Source organism: Acanthopagrus latus, chromosome 3, assembly GCF_904848185.1.
Source record: "Acanthopagrus latus isolate v.2019 chromosome 3, fAcaLat1.1, whole genome shotgun sequence".
In the NCBI taxonomy this organism is placed as follows: domain Eukaryota; kingdom Metazoa; phylum Chordata; class Actinopteri; order Spariformes; family Sparidae; genus Acanthopagrus; species Acanthopagrus latus.
The window spans coordinates 23,889,833-23,907,763 of record NC_051041.1 but is presented as its reverse complement, the minus strand read 5'-3'; positions in this window follow the sequence as shown (position 1 = coordinate 23,907,763).

Genomic DNA, 17,931 nt, shown 5'->3' with positions numbered 1-17,931 from the left:
TTGTTGATGGGAAAGATGTTTTCGCTCTGCTCTAGCTTGACTTTGGTAAGAAACCTGTTTCATTTGGGCATAATAAGAGAATAATAATAATAAGGGAATGCTAAAATATAAGTATGGAGTAGTAAAAATAATAAAGGAGAATAAGGGAAGACAGACCCTCTCCTCCCCTCCCAATAATTTGTGTTCAGTCTCTATGTGGATCAACCCGCATTCCTGCAAACAATACAAAAAAAAAAAAAAATTATGATGAGTGTTCTGATATTGTTTGTACATTATGAAACTGTGTCACACAGCAACTGTTTTCGTGTTTTCACTTGCTGCTGTACAATTCCAGTCCAAACCGGCTGTAATTACAGTAAAAGCCGCCGCTGGTACATTCCTCCACTTCCTGGTTTTGTTTGCTGGGACCAGAGCGGCTTGGGTACAGACTGGGGACAGACTGGCCTATCTGCACCGCCGGGCCCAAACGTGCCTGCTGATACCAAAACATGAAGTCTAGCCATAGCCAAACATCCAGGGGGCACGAGGAAGGAAGCAGGCTTGGTCGGGAGAGGGCAGGGGACGGTTGTTTCTGCTGCATTAATGGATAACTTTCTCAGAGCATGTGTCATGACTTCACAGGAATAATTCACCGTCCAGAGAATAAACTGTCACAGAGCTGTTTTGAATAGCATGCATTCCTGGATGCTTCCTCACCGAGTTCAGAGGTGAGCCTCGTTAAGGAGCAGCGGTCTAATCAGTCAAAGACAGAGTGTTTAACACTGTGTATATTCAACACTATGCGGTCGATGTTTCCACTGGGAAATGACCTGTGTATCATTTCTCTTGCACAAATGGCCCCAGACGACCAGACATTCCTTCTGCTGCTTTAAACAGACGTCGTTATTCCTTAATGCGACCTGCTGGCATGCCTGTACTGGATGGCATTCTTCACATTATGGTCCAGATTGTCATCAAGTCTTCTTCTGTGTCTGGGCACACGTACGCGAGATAAAGTGATAGCTGCCGCCTCGCAGTGCAACAGTATAAACAATGTGCGCGACTCTGTAAACTGCCACTGTCCTCTGTGTGACACGGCAGATTAAAATCTTAATTTGCCATTCAGACAACTGACGATGTCCATCTGCAATCAGCCAGGTAAACATATAACAGGTGCATACGTGATGGATTGTGGCAGAGCAGGGACAAAGGGACAGTGTCACCAAGCACGTCCGCTGGGACCAGATGGACAAATGCTGTCTGGAAGAGTGCTTGAATGAAGTTGTCATGATTGCAGCATGTACAGATGGTTTCTGCAATAATCGCTTGCTCCCCAGCTGCATAATGTGTGCATTACAGGCAGCCGAAGGAGTTCTTTTGTGCTCTGGCACAATGTTTCACTGAGGGGCTACCTGTTTTGTCTGTCCGGCACACAGGTGAGCAAGTGAGGAGGGACGGTTAACACCCAGAGCACTGCCGTGCAAATATGTGCAGCAAATGCAAATATTAAAACACAAACAAGCACAACAGAAAATCAAGATGGCTAGGTGGATAAAAAGTTTGCCAACTTTTTTCTTTTACAAACTTTTCTGTAATGTAATAATCATAGAGGTCAATGTATAAAATGAAAGAACACTAAACATAATAAAAATACAATTGAATACAATTTTAAATGAATGGATAAAAAAAAACAAAAATGTCCTCCATAAGAAGTTCCTTCCAAAATATGTCTATAATCCCCTTGCAATCTATCTCATTGTTTGTAAGTGCTAACATTTTCAGGACATCATGAATTGATTAGAAACACCATTAGCTGCTAGATGTCAAAGATTTGCTGTGTCCACATGAAAAGTGTGTCAGTCCAGTTGCGGGGATTTGCGTCACCTTTACAACAGGGCTACCAGCTTGAAGGTGTGTGTTTAGCCGATGACTTGAGTTGATAGCTCTTAAAAGCAGCAGGCTATTCTGGGCTGTGACTGATATTCAAAGGTGTGGCTGTAAATGGTGCATAAACACATTTTATTTCCTTAAAAAAGTCCCCCTTTTTATCTTGCTATGCATGTTTTTTTCCATCACAGAGCACAGCAGGTAAAGGACGCTGTGTACCTGCTGGAGGTGAGCTGTTTGCAAAGGGGGGGCATCAAGAGCTTCTCGACTGCAGCTCCTCATCCACCGTCGCTGTGACTGTCTCTTGCTCAGCGAGACAAGGCTCCGCTACCTCAGTGATCTGGTGACCGCGATGACATTACAGCTGCCCTGAGGGGAAAAAAACACTACATTTAAGGAAAGCACAAGAACATTAAATTCAGGAGAAACACAACAGTTTTTCAGGACAACATCAGACACACTTTAGACACCCTAAAAAAGAATAAACTTAGCACTGTAATAGCAAAAAAAAAATCAAAAATCAAAAAATCAAAAGCCTGTTGTAGCAAGTATGATTGTAAAAAATGGAGGTTTTAAAATATCTTTAAAATGTCTTGGAGCCATTTATGAGGTAGGAAATGCATCCAAAACACTTGTCAGGCCTCACTGGTGCACACAGTGGGCTGCAGAGTAACCTTATCTACCTTGTGATATACGCACGATGGAGGGTAAAGCATGGACAGAGCACAAAGTAAAAGTGTTGAACTTTTATTGTACTTTCCCTTAATACTTGACTGCGGAAGGCGACAGAAAGCGATACTGAAAAGAAATAGAAGTTTTAGTCATGGCGAAATAAAGTGACTCGGTGTGATGACTATCAATGGCCTCAGATGAACACCCATTATATGCATGACTGGATGTCTGTGAGTTTTGGAAAGCTGAGACAGCTCACCCTGATTTGTGGCTTCCTCAGGATTTGTTATAAAGTCAGCGCGGCAGCTTTTGCTTTCCTTGGATGAAGTGAGAGAACACTGAAAATTCACTCCAAGAATAACCCTCGTCGTCACGCAGTTGCTAAAGTTGTTTTACACGAGTTACACGTGCACAATTTTAGACGGAGCAAAGGTGAGTTGAGTATGACATTACCCACTGTCTGACCTTTTAGTGGGGACCAAACTGCAAGGAGTGGATTGATGTTTACAGCTCAGCACCGGTGACATCATGCAGTTGTGTTCGGTATTCAAAACAAAAGGACCAGGATCACCTGATCCTGTATCAGTCATGCCATCTCTCATCTACACAGTCTCCAAAAAGGGAAATAGCTGTTTTGCATTTCCCCCTGGCACATGCAAGTCATGCGATAAGAGTGTCTCCCTCCATTCCTCTCCACACGGGGTATCCACTCCTGTTTATCCAGTGCTTCCTTGTGCACCCTCAGGCCACCTCCAGCTAAAAAAAAAGTAATGCAGTGTATCTAACCGTTAATCATCCTGAAATGGGCAACAGGTCTTCAGAGATTGTTTGATTGTTTGCAGTAGAAGAGATTAATCTTCTTACCGTATCGCAGAAAAATATGCTCTTTGTCATCTGATACTGAAGCTCATAGCGTCATTTTCTCAGAAATAGAGACGACAGTCAAAAATAGAAGCAACCTTCGGAGATGTTTTCACATCATGCATTCTGAAGCATCTGTGAAGGTGTAACCAAGTAACAGTTTTTTTTTTTTGTTTTCTGTAACCCAGTTACCTCCACTGTCTGTGAGGAACGTTGTTTGAAAGGTGACGAACCTGGGTGGCGGGCTGACGTCACTGACACATGAAACCTCCATGAAAACACTGACTTTACAATTTTTAATTACATGAACACTTTCCATCTAATTTTATTACATAGGTTTAATGGAAAGTGTCACATTTAATGCAAAGCTTTGTAATTATGTTGAGACAACATGAATAAATGAAATAACGTAGATTAAATTAAATCAATGCAGATTTGTACCTAGACCGTATGTTTACATGATTATTAGTCAAACGAGCAGTATATAACTTCTGCTGTGTGTGGGCTCTCTAGTCACAATGGATTATGCTCTGATCTGGAGGGGGTCATAAATCCACTTTTTAACATTTGGGATTAAAAAGTTAACATTTATCTTAACTCCTGTTTATCAACCTGACTGCAGCGGCGATCCCTGGAGGTGACTTTGATTGTGGGGTCTATATAATGTAAATGTTCACTGCTCACTGAGAGTGGAGGGGAATATAGTGTACTGTATGACAAAATTACAGGGAGGAGAGGGCAAAAAGAAAAGACAGTACCAGAGTCTCCGGTGAGTGCTGAATTCAATTCATTCAGCGTTGACCTGAATTTAAACACACAGAATCACACACCCTTGGTGTTTGGGTGGATAAACACTGTGTGAGTATTGAAAAAAAACCCACAAATGATCCTGCGATGAAACTCACCACTGCTGATCATCAGCATCGATCCAACAAGTCTTCGGCTCACACGGTCATTGAAGAGTTTAAAGTTTTATGAGTGTCTTTTGCCAGCTCCCATCTACTAGAAATAATGATGGACAACCGCATAAATGTACTGTTACTTTGAGTAATATGACTATTATGACATTTCAATGCAGAATTCTTACATCACATCTTTAAGGGGAACTTCTACGTAAGCATGTGTTAAGTATTCTGTGGGATTCTGGGGACTTTTTTTTTTTTTCAAATTTATACATTTTGGTTCAATACATAGAAAAATGTACATTTAATGTGACATTTTGCATTGAGCTTTAAACTAGGGGTTTTGCTGTTTGCCTACAAGCTGAGTCTATGAAGGCAGTAAGCCAATACAGGTCCTGTGGAAATGTCCACTTGATTTGTCCAATTTCAGTGCAAAGACCCTTGTTTCCCAAAGGCATTTTAATCTTTTTTTTTTTTACAAAAGTGAACGAAGCATCACTCTGTCACTTTCAAACCTCTCTTCTGTGTCTGTTGCAGTCAGCCCTGCGCCCACTGGTCCTTACTGGGTCTGGCACAATTAATTGAAATATAATCGAAATCACAATATGGACAAGTTTAAAGTCCAAATTGAGCCAGGGATGTTCTGGCCAGAAGTGTCCTGGCCTACAGATCTTGATCCCAAGATGTAAGGAAGCATGTTTGTTTATATATATATATATATATATATATATATATTACAAATGCCCTTCTTTTAGTTTCCTCTAAAATAAACTACAGTGTGTGTGTACATGGTAGTGACAGAGCACATCACTCAGTCTGACAGTGTAGCTAAGTTATGTGCTTTTAATAGTTTTGGGACAACAATGACACAGGGAAACAAGATTAGACCCTTTTGTTTAAAGTTAGAGTGGGACTTAATCTATGGAGATTTAGAAAGTTGTTCATTTGTGCATTTTCATGAATTTTAATTATGCTTCTAATAACCATCAAAGATATATTTAAATGTTAATGGGGATTATAGAAACTTTATGATGGCTCTGTTTCAGGAGGTCTCCCAGTCAACCATTACAATGAGCCAGCAAATGCCATTGCACCTTCCTAGAACTGGCTCACCTGAATGGAATGCAGCCATCGTTAGCATTATTAGGTACGCCTGTGCTTGCCCTGCTTCCCAAAATGTCTGCCGTCAGAATGGTCTCACAGTCACTAAAAACACATTCCAGGCACCAGCTTCATCTTCTGAAAGAATTTCAACAGCCCATGAGACATCAAATTTTGTTTTAATACTTCTACTTTTAATACTGCTATCACGGCTGACTAAGGAGGAAAATGTCATTATGTGAAACCGCACCAGAACACAATCATCACCATCAGACAAACAGACACCCCTTTCCAAAAACTTCCAACGAACTTCTGGTCACAGACAATTCAGTTTGCATGCACACATCTGGGAAGGAGACACGAGCCGAGACAAAACATGAGGGCATGAGATAATTTTGCACTTACAGTAAGTCTTCAGTTTTACTTTCAAATGCATCCTGGTCAGGGTAACTGTCCAACTAAAACGAAACTGCTGCGCTGTAACCACGATTTGTGACTGATTCTTAAACCTTAACAACTACTAGTACTTTTTGGGTGCTTCCCTTCACATCAGAACAGAGGTATAGAGGTAGCTCTTGATATCTCCCACTTGAAATGGGGTGACCCTTCAAGACCCTCATATGTAATCAGTTGTCGTCAATGGCATTTAAGTAAACAGATGCCACTGGACATTTCCAAAGTGCCTTCTTCAGCTGTGCTGTTTTCTCAATTGTGGCAAATTATCACAACAATGCCATTTGGCATGTATCTGATGGAGATGGAAAAGCCTGAACACTTGCAACTCCTTCACAATGTCACGCTTTCAGTTAAATGGCTATTCCAGCGTAAATTTAATCCATGGTCAAGTTTTCTGGCTGCTAGCTTATGGAGCTTTAGCAACCTCAGAAAAGACTGCATGATAACAGCACACTGCAGTCCATAGCCCTTTTTAGACAGAAAAGGCAGCACATTTGCTCCAAGGTGAGGGCAGCAATGTGCTGCCCTGTCTTTCTAAAATGGAGGCGCAATATTCCTCCTTTTCCAAAAGCCGCCACTGAGGTAGGCGTAAACATGTGACATGATGTGAAGCACGAAGTTGGGCTGTGAACAGTGACAATGAATTTGTCCTCAAAATAAGAGCTTCACATTGCACTCCATTGGAGTTTAGAACTGGGTTCTTAGTGGGAGGCTTTTAATTTGAACAACAAGTGGACACAACCAAACTGCTACAGGGACCGAGGAGACGCTAGCATCTCCCGGATCTCAGCGGCTGTCCAGTTGCTCATCTTAATGTCCGCTGATGAGGTGATCGTCTGACTGCTGTGATCAGCTGTTTCTTGGTTTTAAAACTCCACAGCTGTGGGGTCACACAACAGTGCAGGTCACCGACACCTCCGCCCATCTCATGCAGGGGCCGTCACATTGACGCCTCAGATTTAGATAGCAGGCGAGGCGGAAATAATTGTACCGGCAGACCAAAATAGACCCCTAATTTGCCACCCTCTGCCTAAAACCGCAGACTGAGACGCCAAAAGAATGGGCAAATGGTTAATGAAACATTAAAATACATTAGAATGAGTGATTTGCCTGAAGCACAAATCGGTAATGTAATGTTAGCAAGCTTGCAAGACATTAGCAAACAAGAAGCTATTGTTCTATGCTTGTTATAATGAAATTGAACACTGAAACAACAGAGAGAGAGCCATGTAGCCCTGCTGGGATACGCTACCACTAAACATGAATGCACAAAATGGAAGGGTAAGGCTACAGGCTAGTTACATTTTGGAGCTATACTGTAGTTTAACTCAGCATTTGAGTGTAGCATCACTGTCAATAGCATAGGTTACCAGAAGAGTTAGAAAATGTTGATGATCAAGCTTTGATGATAGATGTCTTTTTTGTTTCTATTTCATTTTATTTTATTTTTTACCTATGCTAGCTGTTTCCCCCTGCTTCCTGTCCTTCTCCTTAGCTAGGCTAACCCTTTCCTTACTTACCTCCCTTCCCCAAAGATGTCAATTTTCTCATCTTGCTCCCAGAAAACAAATAACCACAACAAACAAAATGCTCAAATCTTTCTTTAACACATATTGGCTACTTCAGAGGTGCCTACGATCTGAGCAAGAAGGACCGGAGCACCGAGTATTGAGGTACTGTATTAATGTGAAGCATGGTATTCATTTTTACAGGATCAATAAACGCTAAAACATCCTCCCGTGACCAAAATGATTGGTCCCGCCCATTACTTCTCAAGCCAGTGGTCACAGTGTTTTTTGTTGCAGAAATTAAATCACCCTCGCCCGTATCCCAACTCACTGAGCCAAAACTAATACCTCAGCCTCAGGGCCTCTGCTCATCTTGAAGCTAACATGCTGCGGCCCATTGAAGATCAAAGGACGGGACTGATTTGCATGGCAATGACACCCTTCATTTGTGCCGCCCACTCAAACCATAGTAAACACAATTAAGCAGCTTATCTTCAAACACTAAAACCGCCTCCAAGTTGTATATGACCCTCAGCACGAGCGCGGCAAATGTCTCACACATTACTATCTAATCTTATTTTAATGTGACCAGGACTCTTTCATTTTTTTCCTCAGCTTGCCTCCTGGATGGAGTTTTCCCCTTTTAACATGTTGTTCATCTGACAATGTGGGAGGTAAAACCATTACAATTACCTGGTTCACAAAGGAATGTAAATTCCGATGAGTAAATTCCATCTCGGTCCGAGACACTAACATGTCACCATTGTACATGTGGGGGAAAACTGATCTAATGCCTGCAGAGAATGTTTATCCTCTTCTAAACATCACAGACACTGGCTCAAACTTCGATCTTATCAATCTATGTGCTCACAAATTCCACAACTTAGCCTAAATATATCTGACCCTCTGCAGATCTTTGGCTAACTAATTATAGTCTCAGGAATCTCCCATCAAAACAAAGACCGATGCCTCAAACAGCCTTTTTATCAAGTTTCCATGATGCCCCAGCTCCCCTGGGTGTGATCCCATCCTTAACTTTATTGGGCGGGACGCCCAGGATGATGGCCTTTATTCATGATGACAGGAAAGGGGGTGGAGGTACGGGTGGATCCAGCTGTGGATGACAATCACTGTGCCTCACAATATGTTGCATTGTTAAGGTCTGGTCAAAACAAAAGGCAGTATGACGATATTAAACCACACATCTTTGTGAAATATTTGGGTCTTGCCCCTCTCAATGACTCTACTGATGAAGAGATGCTAAAATGGAGGATACAAACCACAAAAGCATTTCAAATAGTATAGTCTGTAACACCACAGATGACGGTTATATGAGACACATCCCATCAGTTGCGTGCTTTATCAAAGCCAAACCAGGAAACGTATTGGCCCATCGCGTTGTCTAACTGATACTTCAACAATTCAAACATCAGACTTTAAAACTGAAGTTGTTCAAGCACTCCAGTTGGATGAGCAGAGGACTTCATGTCACACCTGTAAAAGAGTTGGTGTTGTGAAAGTGTGTGCAGTACAAGTATACCCTATCAAAAGGAAGTTTTGCCAGCCTTATTTTGGAGCAAAATCACAAAACGTTTGAAGTGCTTTTCCGCATTTGAGTGGTCATCCAAAGTGTGCAGTTTTTGTGTCCCTTTAAGTGAAGTTCTGGCTCGCTCCCCATTCATTTAGATAGGGGCCTGGTCATGTTAACTCATATAACTGCATAGGGGTGTTGCCAAAGTGCTGCTGAGTGGCAAGACTTGCCTGAAAATATTTTTTTACTGAACTGCTGTAGCTGCTAAGCTCACAGCTAACTTGCTAGTTGGCTTGGCTAGCACTAGTAAATCACAATGGCTTCTGGTGATTGTTTATATATTTTTTCTCTACTGTTTAGTTTATTCCTCCCTGACATTTTATTCACCACTGTGCACCATTTTGGTTCATCGATCAGCTAGCTTAGCTCTGTCGCTAATGGGAGAATAGGCTAAGTTTACCCAGTTTATTCAAAAGACATGAACTGTTGACCTCTGTCTCATAAGGGATACTGAAGGCTAGTGGGCACTGACAAAACAACATCCTTTTGGTTGAGAATTTGCGGGTCAAAGTTCAGATTTACTTGTTACCCCTTTAAGCGAGTCCACCTATCATGTCAATTTTATTGGAATGAATCGGGATTGCTGCAAAATGTCCTCATTTTAAATACTCATCTGACCAGACCTTTGGACTGACGAAGCCAAACTGGCCTTGAATCAGGTACTATTAGCTGGTGTCACGTGTATTCACGTGTCACTGAAAAGCTCAATGCTGATAATGCAATAAATAAAAAAAAAAAATCGTAATCTTTTTAGCAGACTGAGGTCATCTTAAGAGCTTCATTATCACAATGAGGTCATCCATCTTGCTTTGTCAAGATTGTTGTCGCAAGGAAGCTACTGGATTACAGATGATAACATATCCTGCAGAATAATAACCTATGCAGCCTATGACAAAATGTTTTTCTTTGACTTACTGATTGGACAGCCTAACACTGACAGCTTATTAGCTATATCTACAGAAGACAATGCTTTATTACATGGCTACAAGCTGAGGGTTTCTCATTATTTGGCACAGAACCAAAATCTTTTGTGCCTGAACAGCAAAAAGCTGCATAAAGGTCAGTTTTTCAATACTAGTGCATTGCACGTAGAAAGCATGTTTTCCTACAGAAAAGTGGGAGGTTAAGTAGCTTTTTCATGGATGGCCAAATGAGGCCGTGTTTGAAGGTGGGACGTCAGGGATATAATTGGCTGTTTTTGACTACTTTTGATTATACCATTATATTTCACCTTAAAAACTATTTACTTTGTCTTCTTTGGTGTCATTATTTTCAGCACAACCTCACGTGTGACTGTACAGTTATTGTTTTCATTTTTACATACTATATTAATATTGTGGACCTAAAATCACAAAACAACATAAAATCAGAGTAGGAAAAAGTTAGATTTTTTACTGTGAAAACCACAAATATGTTTAATGAACCAATTGCATTAGTTACGATGCAAATATAAATTGTTGTTTGCTAAATGTATGCATTTGTTTCTGAAATTTACAACGTTATATGTAACTATTTACATTTAAATGCAGGCAATGCCTCAGGCTCAGGGCGCCTCAGCTCATTCCTGCCTGTTCCACATTCAGCAGTCTCCTCCTTGTTTTGACTCACAACACAAAAAAAACGACTACACTACTGAGTTATCTGGATGGCAACACACTCTGATTTTTGAGCTTACTTAGTTTAGATTGAATGATGACTAATTGTTTCTCCTCATGTGAGTTAAGGAATGCAGACAGAGTGAGGCTCACAGCTCCAGGGGTCTGAGTAGTTTTTCAACTGTGTGAGCGCTAAAGGTTAGCAGGCGGCAGGCCATCATAAAGTACTAAACCTGAGGTTGGCCCGCACGCCAAATGGTGGGAGATGCTTAAACGTTTATGTTCCCGTAGAAGGGCAGGGAACCTATTTGGGTCATTTTGGGGACAAGACTTAAGTTGACAGTAGCCAAGTTAAATGAGTTACGGGGGAGACAGGTCAACTCCTCTTTTAGTCTATTGGATAATTTACCAAAGTGACCAATTAGGAGAAGTGGGTGTGTGCTGGAAAAGGGGCTCTGAAAACCCTTGCATAGGAAGAGAAAGGGAGGGGTGGCATTTTGGTAGATCTCCTAAGATTGAGGGTTCGATGGCACTTCTGAGAGAGCAGAGGGCGAAGCAGTTTGGCATTACCTTCGCCATCAGAATGCGGGCGATTCTGATTCGGGCGCTGGCATCTGTCTCAATAAAGATTGCTCTATCATTCCACCCAGCCTTGCCTCCGCAGAATTCTTTCATCAACATACTACACGTCGACACCTTCGACGAAGGAAGCCAAGAAACCACGCTACACACTAAACACACTACACTAAACACTATATAACATACTAACTATACACTCCAAACACGCTATATGTCTGTATCACCGCCGGCATCGCATATCCGGATCTCCTCAGACCAGAATGGACTCAATCCGGACTCGTTTAGTCTCATTAATCCACAAAAGTCAGTTTAGATGCACAGAACGGGACCGAACCGCCGGCAAAATCCCGGTCCAGCTCCTGCCGCTGCAGGTATAAATCCGCTTGTTTCTTATGATATGTCGTGGAAGTGAGCTCTGCAGTGATTGGCTCTGGTGCTCACATGACTAAGATGGCCATGGTTGACAATGCTAGCGGAATTTGTAAAGCATTTATGAAATAATGTATTAACAGTATCATTGTAGTCCAAACAAATGCGACGCTGCACACCCTTGAACCATGCAGCAGCCATGTTGAAACTCTCAGATCAGTCTGATCCTGATCTGCAGAGATATTTGAGGCACACACATAGACAGACAGAGAATCCTTGCTTTTATAGAGAGATCAGCATGTCATTTGCAAATGGTTCACACAGACTCAACATGAACATTTTTCCAAATAAATAGTTAAAGCCATCAAATTATCCGCTTCTTCATTCTCTTGCTTAGAGATGAGAAGATCAATGTCACTCTCGTGTCTGTGTGTTTAGTACAGGGGTGGAGAATGCAATGATTAACTTAGCTTAGCTTAAGCGCTAGTTTGGCACGCTTAAGAAAATGTATGTACTAACAGTTAGTAAGTAACACCTTGTATCTTGTTTGTTTGATTAGTATTAAAGAAATTAATCAGCTGTATAATTGCCAAGATGAGGGACAAGAAAAGGCAATGCATTGTACAGCTGGACTTGTCATTTTACACTTGCATTTCACTTTTAACAAATAAGGTACAAGTTATCTTCGGAAATGTACATTCATTGTCATTGTTTTAAACAAGGGTTTAAAAACTGAAATAAGGATTGAGTCCTTCTACTTCTGTTTTAACAGAGTGTTTTGTTTATAGACATATTTCTGATCTGATCACAGCCAGACAAACTGTTTCCCCTCAGTTCTAACCTTTATGCCAAACTTGGCCAATTCTCGGCAAGGAAGTGAATGAATGTATATCCTGAAATGTCAAATAATTCCTTTTATAGAGAGACAACAGAATAATAGGACCAACTCTTACACAACAGAAGGCTGTCATAATCAGGTCATTCTTACAACAATGAGCACTGGGCTGTGACTCAAAAGCAAACCCAAGTCACAGCCTTTTTGTTCTTGGTACACAGCACTGTGCTTCTCCCCTGCATTGTAACAATGGGATAAATAGCGGGTACAAGCTAGAATAGATATGAACTCATGTGCATACTAAAGATATATTTCTCCCAAATAATTGTATTTGAAATGATTCAGAATGACACATGAAGGCATTAGCCGGGAGCTCTCTCACTGGGTGATTGGCAGTCTAGATTGTCAAGGAGGTTTTGTGCTGGACAGTGAACTAATCAGTTCAGGACCACTTTACAATATAAATCTCTTGCACTTACAGCATTTAGACTGATTAGTCAGTACAGTGCTAGACTTGAAACATGATCAGGGAATCTGTCTGACATTATCAGACTTACAAACCTAGACAGTGACAGGGAGACAAATAATGAGTCAAACATCTTGGTCAGTTCCATCAGCGTGCTGTGAATTATGTGAAGTCTGGTTCAGCATGGGTAACAGCATGATTCAGGTTGGTCTGCCACTGATGTGTCTATATGTAGCTAAAAGTTAAACAGAAAAAAAATAGACAACTTTTGTGCTTTAACGTATTGGCTGCAGAAAAATGACACAATCTGCATACAGATTTGCTCCCTATAAATCTCACTTTCACTTTGCTGTTTTTTCAAAACAGGAAGAGGCGTTGTGTTCCCTGGTCACTATCCACAGGTACCAGTGGAACAACTGGAATAACTGTGAAAAACCCATCTGATGGGGAACGCAAAGAAGGTGAAGAGGGAGAGTGGCTGAAAGACGGGTGAATGGACAGACATCACTTGACGGAGTGCGCTTCTGGTGTCGTGTCATAGTCTGTTCCCCCACTAATATGTGTTTCCTCTTTCAAAACCAGTTGCTTTGCTTTGTCTTTTATAGTGCTAGGATTGGGGTTTCTTGGTCAAATTGGATTAGTTTTGAAGTTTTTTTTTTTTTGTTTTTTTAGTAGCTGGTGAGCATCATGATGCTAACTTTGTCTTTTCAACAACGACATCAACAGAAATACCCAAAAAATGCTTAGATGGGCCATTTATAAACCCCTCATTATTATGCGCTAAGTCACTGTCTGCGGCTGCTTATCGCATGAAAAGATTTATGGTATTCTCCAAAGTTGGAAATATCCATGGTATTCTCCAAAATTGGAGAATACCACAGATCTTTTCATATGATAAGCAGCCACAGACAGTGAAATTCTCCACATCTTTGTTGCCCCGCGTGGCTTTACAGCAGCAACACCCACATGTTCTACAGAGGGGCCGAGCAAACACTATTACCTGAATGTTATGACTAGACAGTGTGCGACTGTACGGGGCCTTGTGACTGATGCTGTAATTCATAAATGTCTGTCCCCCCGCCCCCGGTCTGGCCATCATTAAACTGTTTGTTCTGCAATCGCACTGCTGCCTCTCGTGTCTGTGAGCCCATGAACAGACGATGTGTCATCACCGACTGACAGCAAAGACGTGACCTCTCTGTTCATTTCGTTCAGTTAAGACTTTTGTGCTTTTCCTAAACCCTTTTACACGTTTTTTTTTTTTTTTTCTTCTGGAAAGCACTGTTCACTTTGTAAATTTCCATATGAAATGATGTCTGAGCTGAGCCTGAAAAACCTGGTTTAAAAGGTTTTTACAATAGCTTTAATGGGACTGTTTTACATAAGTAAATTTTTTTTTTAAACTGATCTCGAGTGACTTTTTCAGACCCCCACTTGTAATGTTGATCCACGACAACGTTCTGTGGTCCTATGGCAGCGTTCCATCAGACAGTCCTTTTGTTTCCAAATGGCCCCGTCAGTCATCGCATTATCAGCCGCCGTGAAGCAACGATAACACATCTTCGCCTGTCTTCTAACAGCTCGAGATCAAGTCAATAGATAAAAACTGAGAACAGTAACCGAGATGTCACAGTTGCGAGTGTGAATTGTGTAATTCCTTTGATCCCTTCTGAGATTGTAACACCAGCAGTAAAGCTTATACACTATCCGTGTCTCAGTCTCGCTGTCATTTCAAACGTCGCTCTCTCCCATCTTATTTTTATGTCTTTTTCACCGACTTGGACAAGAATGCAAAGATCCCCAGGGGAAAAAGATCAGTACAGGGATGCTGCCTTATCTAACAACAGCACCCTCATGTTTTTCCTGTGGTAAAGAGTGTTTTATTCACCGAACACCAGGTGCTCAATCTCAGACCCCACACCTCTGTACTTCATCCCATGTGGGTCAGATTTGTTTATCCCATCAACAGTACAACGTGGGGTGGAATTGCAAATGATGTGCTGAAAACCGGACATAATACCTTGTTTGTGCTCTGGCGGCCAAGTTTCTGTGGAACTCAAGCTAAAAGAAAAATCAGGCGGCACAGGATTTTCACTGAACATCTGCACAGATCCCTCTTTATGTTTGTATCAATTGTTTATATTTTAGATGTCCAATTTATTATCTCCTCTTGTATTTCCACATCACTGTATAATCCAGATCTAATGACTTGTGGCTACACGTTTGTTTGAGAGACCTGGAGATGAGGCAGGAGTCCAAGTTTCTAAAACAGGGAGGCTTTCATTTATTCGCGGATTTCTTCAGAAGTCTTGGTGTGTGTATTTGTGGTTTAAGATCTGCAAAGAGAAGAAAATTATTAACACAAGATCAAATGTTTCAACAGAAATCGCATGCACTAATGAAACTGATCAAATATTAAATATGGAAGGTCACTTACATAGCATGGCTGAGATTAAGAAAGAAAACAGAGGAGAAGGCAGTATTTGTAATGGGAATCATGGCTCTTTGAAGGGAGCCGGATCTTGTGGCCTTGTTCACTTTCAAATAGTCGTCTCATTGTTCTCTTTAGTTTAATAGGGTCGGAGGTCACCAGGTTTATCTGCAAGATTATAGCTAGTTTAATGATAGGATATCATTTGGATCAGATTCTGCGATGTCGTTTCACTTCACTTGTTCGAAGTAAGTTAACCACTGAATTACTTGTATTGTTAATGTCAATTATCTGCATCGTAAACATTACACAAGGTGACACCATACCCCTTGGAACTTTGAACTTATCCTCCTTAAAGCTGCCTTGCTTCGAGTTCAATTCATGCAGGAGTTGATGTTAAAAAAGTTATAGGCACAATAAATATGTCTATATAAAAAAATGATAATATAATTACCAAGTAATATGATATGATATAAATAATATAATAATGAAATAAAATAATATTCTTTTTTTTTTCTCCAGCCTTGTCTGCCTCCAAATGGTTTATAAAATCAGTCAATCCAGTTTTTAATAAAAGCACTGCTAAGAAAATACGCAACATCCAACTGATCATCAAAACATTTCCCCCTGTGCCTTTTATTCAAAATTATATTGTATTATTGTAAACTGATGCAGAGGTTTGAACTGATCAAGGTGGAGGTAGTGGAGGTAGTCTCTTTATGTGAGCGCATCATATATTTTGAGCTCATCACATACACTCATGCGCATGTGAAACATTCAACTGCGGTGTAACTGCAGTTGCCAGACAAATTTGCAAAGAAAGTACGATGTAAAGTGATCTGAAGTTCAAAGGCGCGAGTGAAACACCAACACAAGTTGTAGGAACAGCTCAAGCTTTTCTTTAAAATAGTTTCCAATTAACCTGCAACAACTCTTCCTGGTTTCATGACATTAAAGATACTGTATTTGACCTTATGTCCTATTTCGGCAAGTATATTGTGGCCTATAATGTGCCCTGCAATAATCAACACAACTGTGATTTGCTGTAACGGACGATGCCATTATTGGTTCATATGGTACAACTTGTAGTGAAGCTCCGTGCTGACTGAGAGGGAAGTGATGTTCAGTGTCACCGCAAACTGTCATAGATTAATGTTGTTATGCAGGTTCTAAAGGTCAGTAATGAGGGTTATAAGCATGAGTCATCTGTTTTTCAGGATTGCTTAGCTCTGGCTTATCTAATGTTTGAGTGAAACCGTGATACAGCGGTGTATAATCGCTCTTTGTGTCCACGCTGATGAGCTTATTGTTTTCCTGTCTGTTTCCTGCAGGGTGGCGCAGGGAATGTGAAGGCTGCTCTTTTATCAGGGCAGTGGTTTTTAGTACCCTCGCTACTAAATATAACCCACATTCGTAGTTTCCCTGTTTCACTTTTCTAACCTTTATAGAGGCATTATGAATGGTAAGTGGATATGCTTAAGAGAGAATCTGTGGTCATGGAAATGTTGCTTAGGTAAAAGTATGTCAGGAAAATGTCGCCTGAAGCTGATATACAATCATATTTTAATGTGTCACTTATGAATGAAATTCAGTGGAGAATCTAACTGAAGCTATTTTGTATAGGGCAGCATATAACGGTCATTTTGTCATGGACCAATCTACTAAACATTCTCCACTGACTTTTAAAAATAGGGGAAAATGTTGTCAGTGTTAGCAAGACCCCACAATAATACAAACAAACAAAAAAGAACAATGTAGCATGAGAAAATAATGACACAAATTAAAAATACCTAAAAAGTCTGTACTTAAAGGGGCGGCACGAAAAGGCTGTAAGTTTAATTGCAAAGTGTATTCCCTCGATTTCTTATGTCAAAGTGCGGAGGATGAGTTGACAAATCTTCAGTGTAGCATGTAATTACAGTAGCTTTCCCTGCTCACTTTCTAAGATCAGGGGCGTGAAAGTCATGACTGTCTTGTTAATATCTAATTCTTATGTTTGGATCATGTTTTATCCTCCACAACATGCTTCGGTTCAGTAAGTCTGAAAGTCATAAACGTGTAATGACCCATCAAATCAAAAAAGTGAATAAGCAAACAAGATTTTTTATCTCAGTAGTTTTATTTTTCCACACTGTTCACACCGGCAGACCATATACGTGATACATCTATTGTTCCGGACCTGTTTGTCATGAGGGGCAAGAGGGAGAAGCATATCTCAGCATATACAGGCAGAGAAACACATTCATGACAGAGCTGACATACTAAAGCACATCGGAGTGTATGATACACTGCAGTCTGCTCTTATCCTTAGCAGTGGCAGCAGCATACCAGACGGTGATGGAGGAGGTGAGGATGGACTCGATGACTGCGGTGTGGAAGTGCACTATCGTCGTCTTTGGCAGGTTGAACTTCTTCAGCTGCCGCGGGAAGAACATCCTCTGCTGAGAAGGTGATTGGCTGCAACCTTCCGTCCCTTCAGGACCTGCACGTCTCCAGGGCTCTGAGGCGTGCAGGTAGGATTGTAGCCGACCCGTCCCATCCCGGTCACAGACTTTTTGACACACTCCCCTCTGGCAGGAGGCTGCGGTCCATCAGGACCCCCACCCTCACTGACACTGACTCTAGCACACATACCCATCACCGCTCCTGAATCTATACATTACAATAATGCAGAATTTGTAAAATGTTTGTAATTTTTA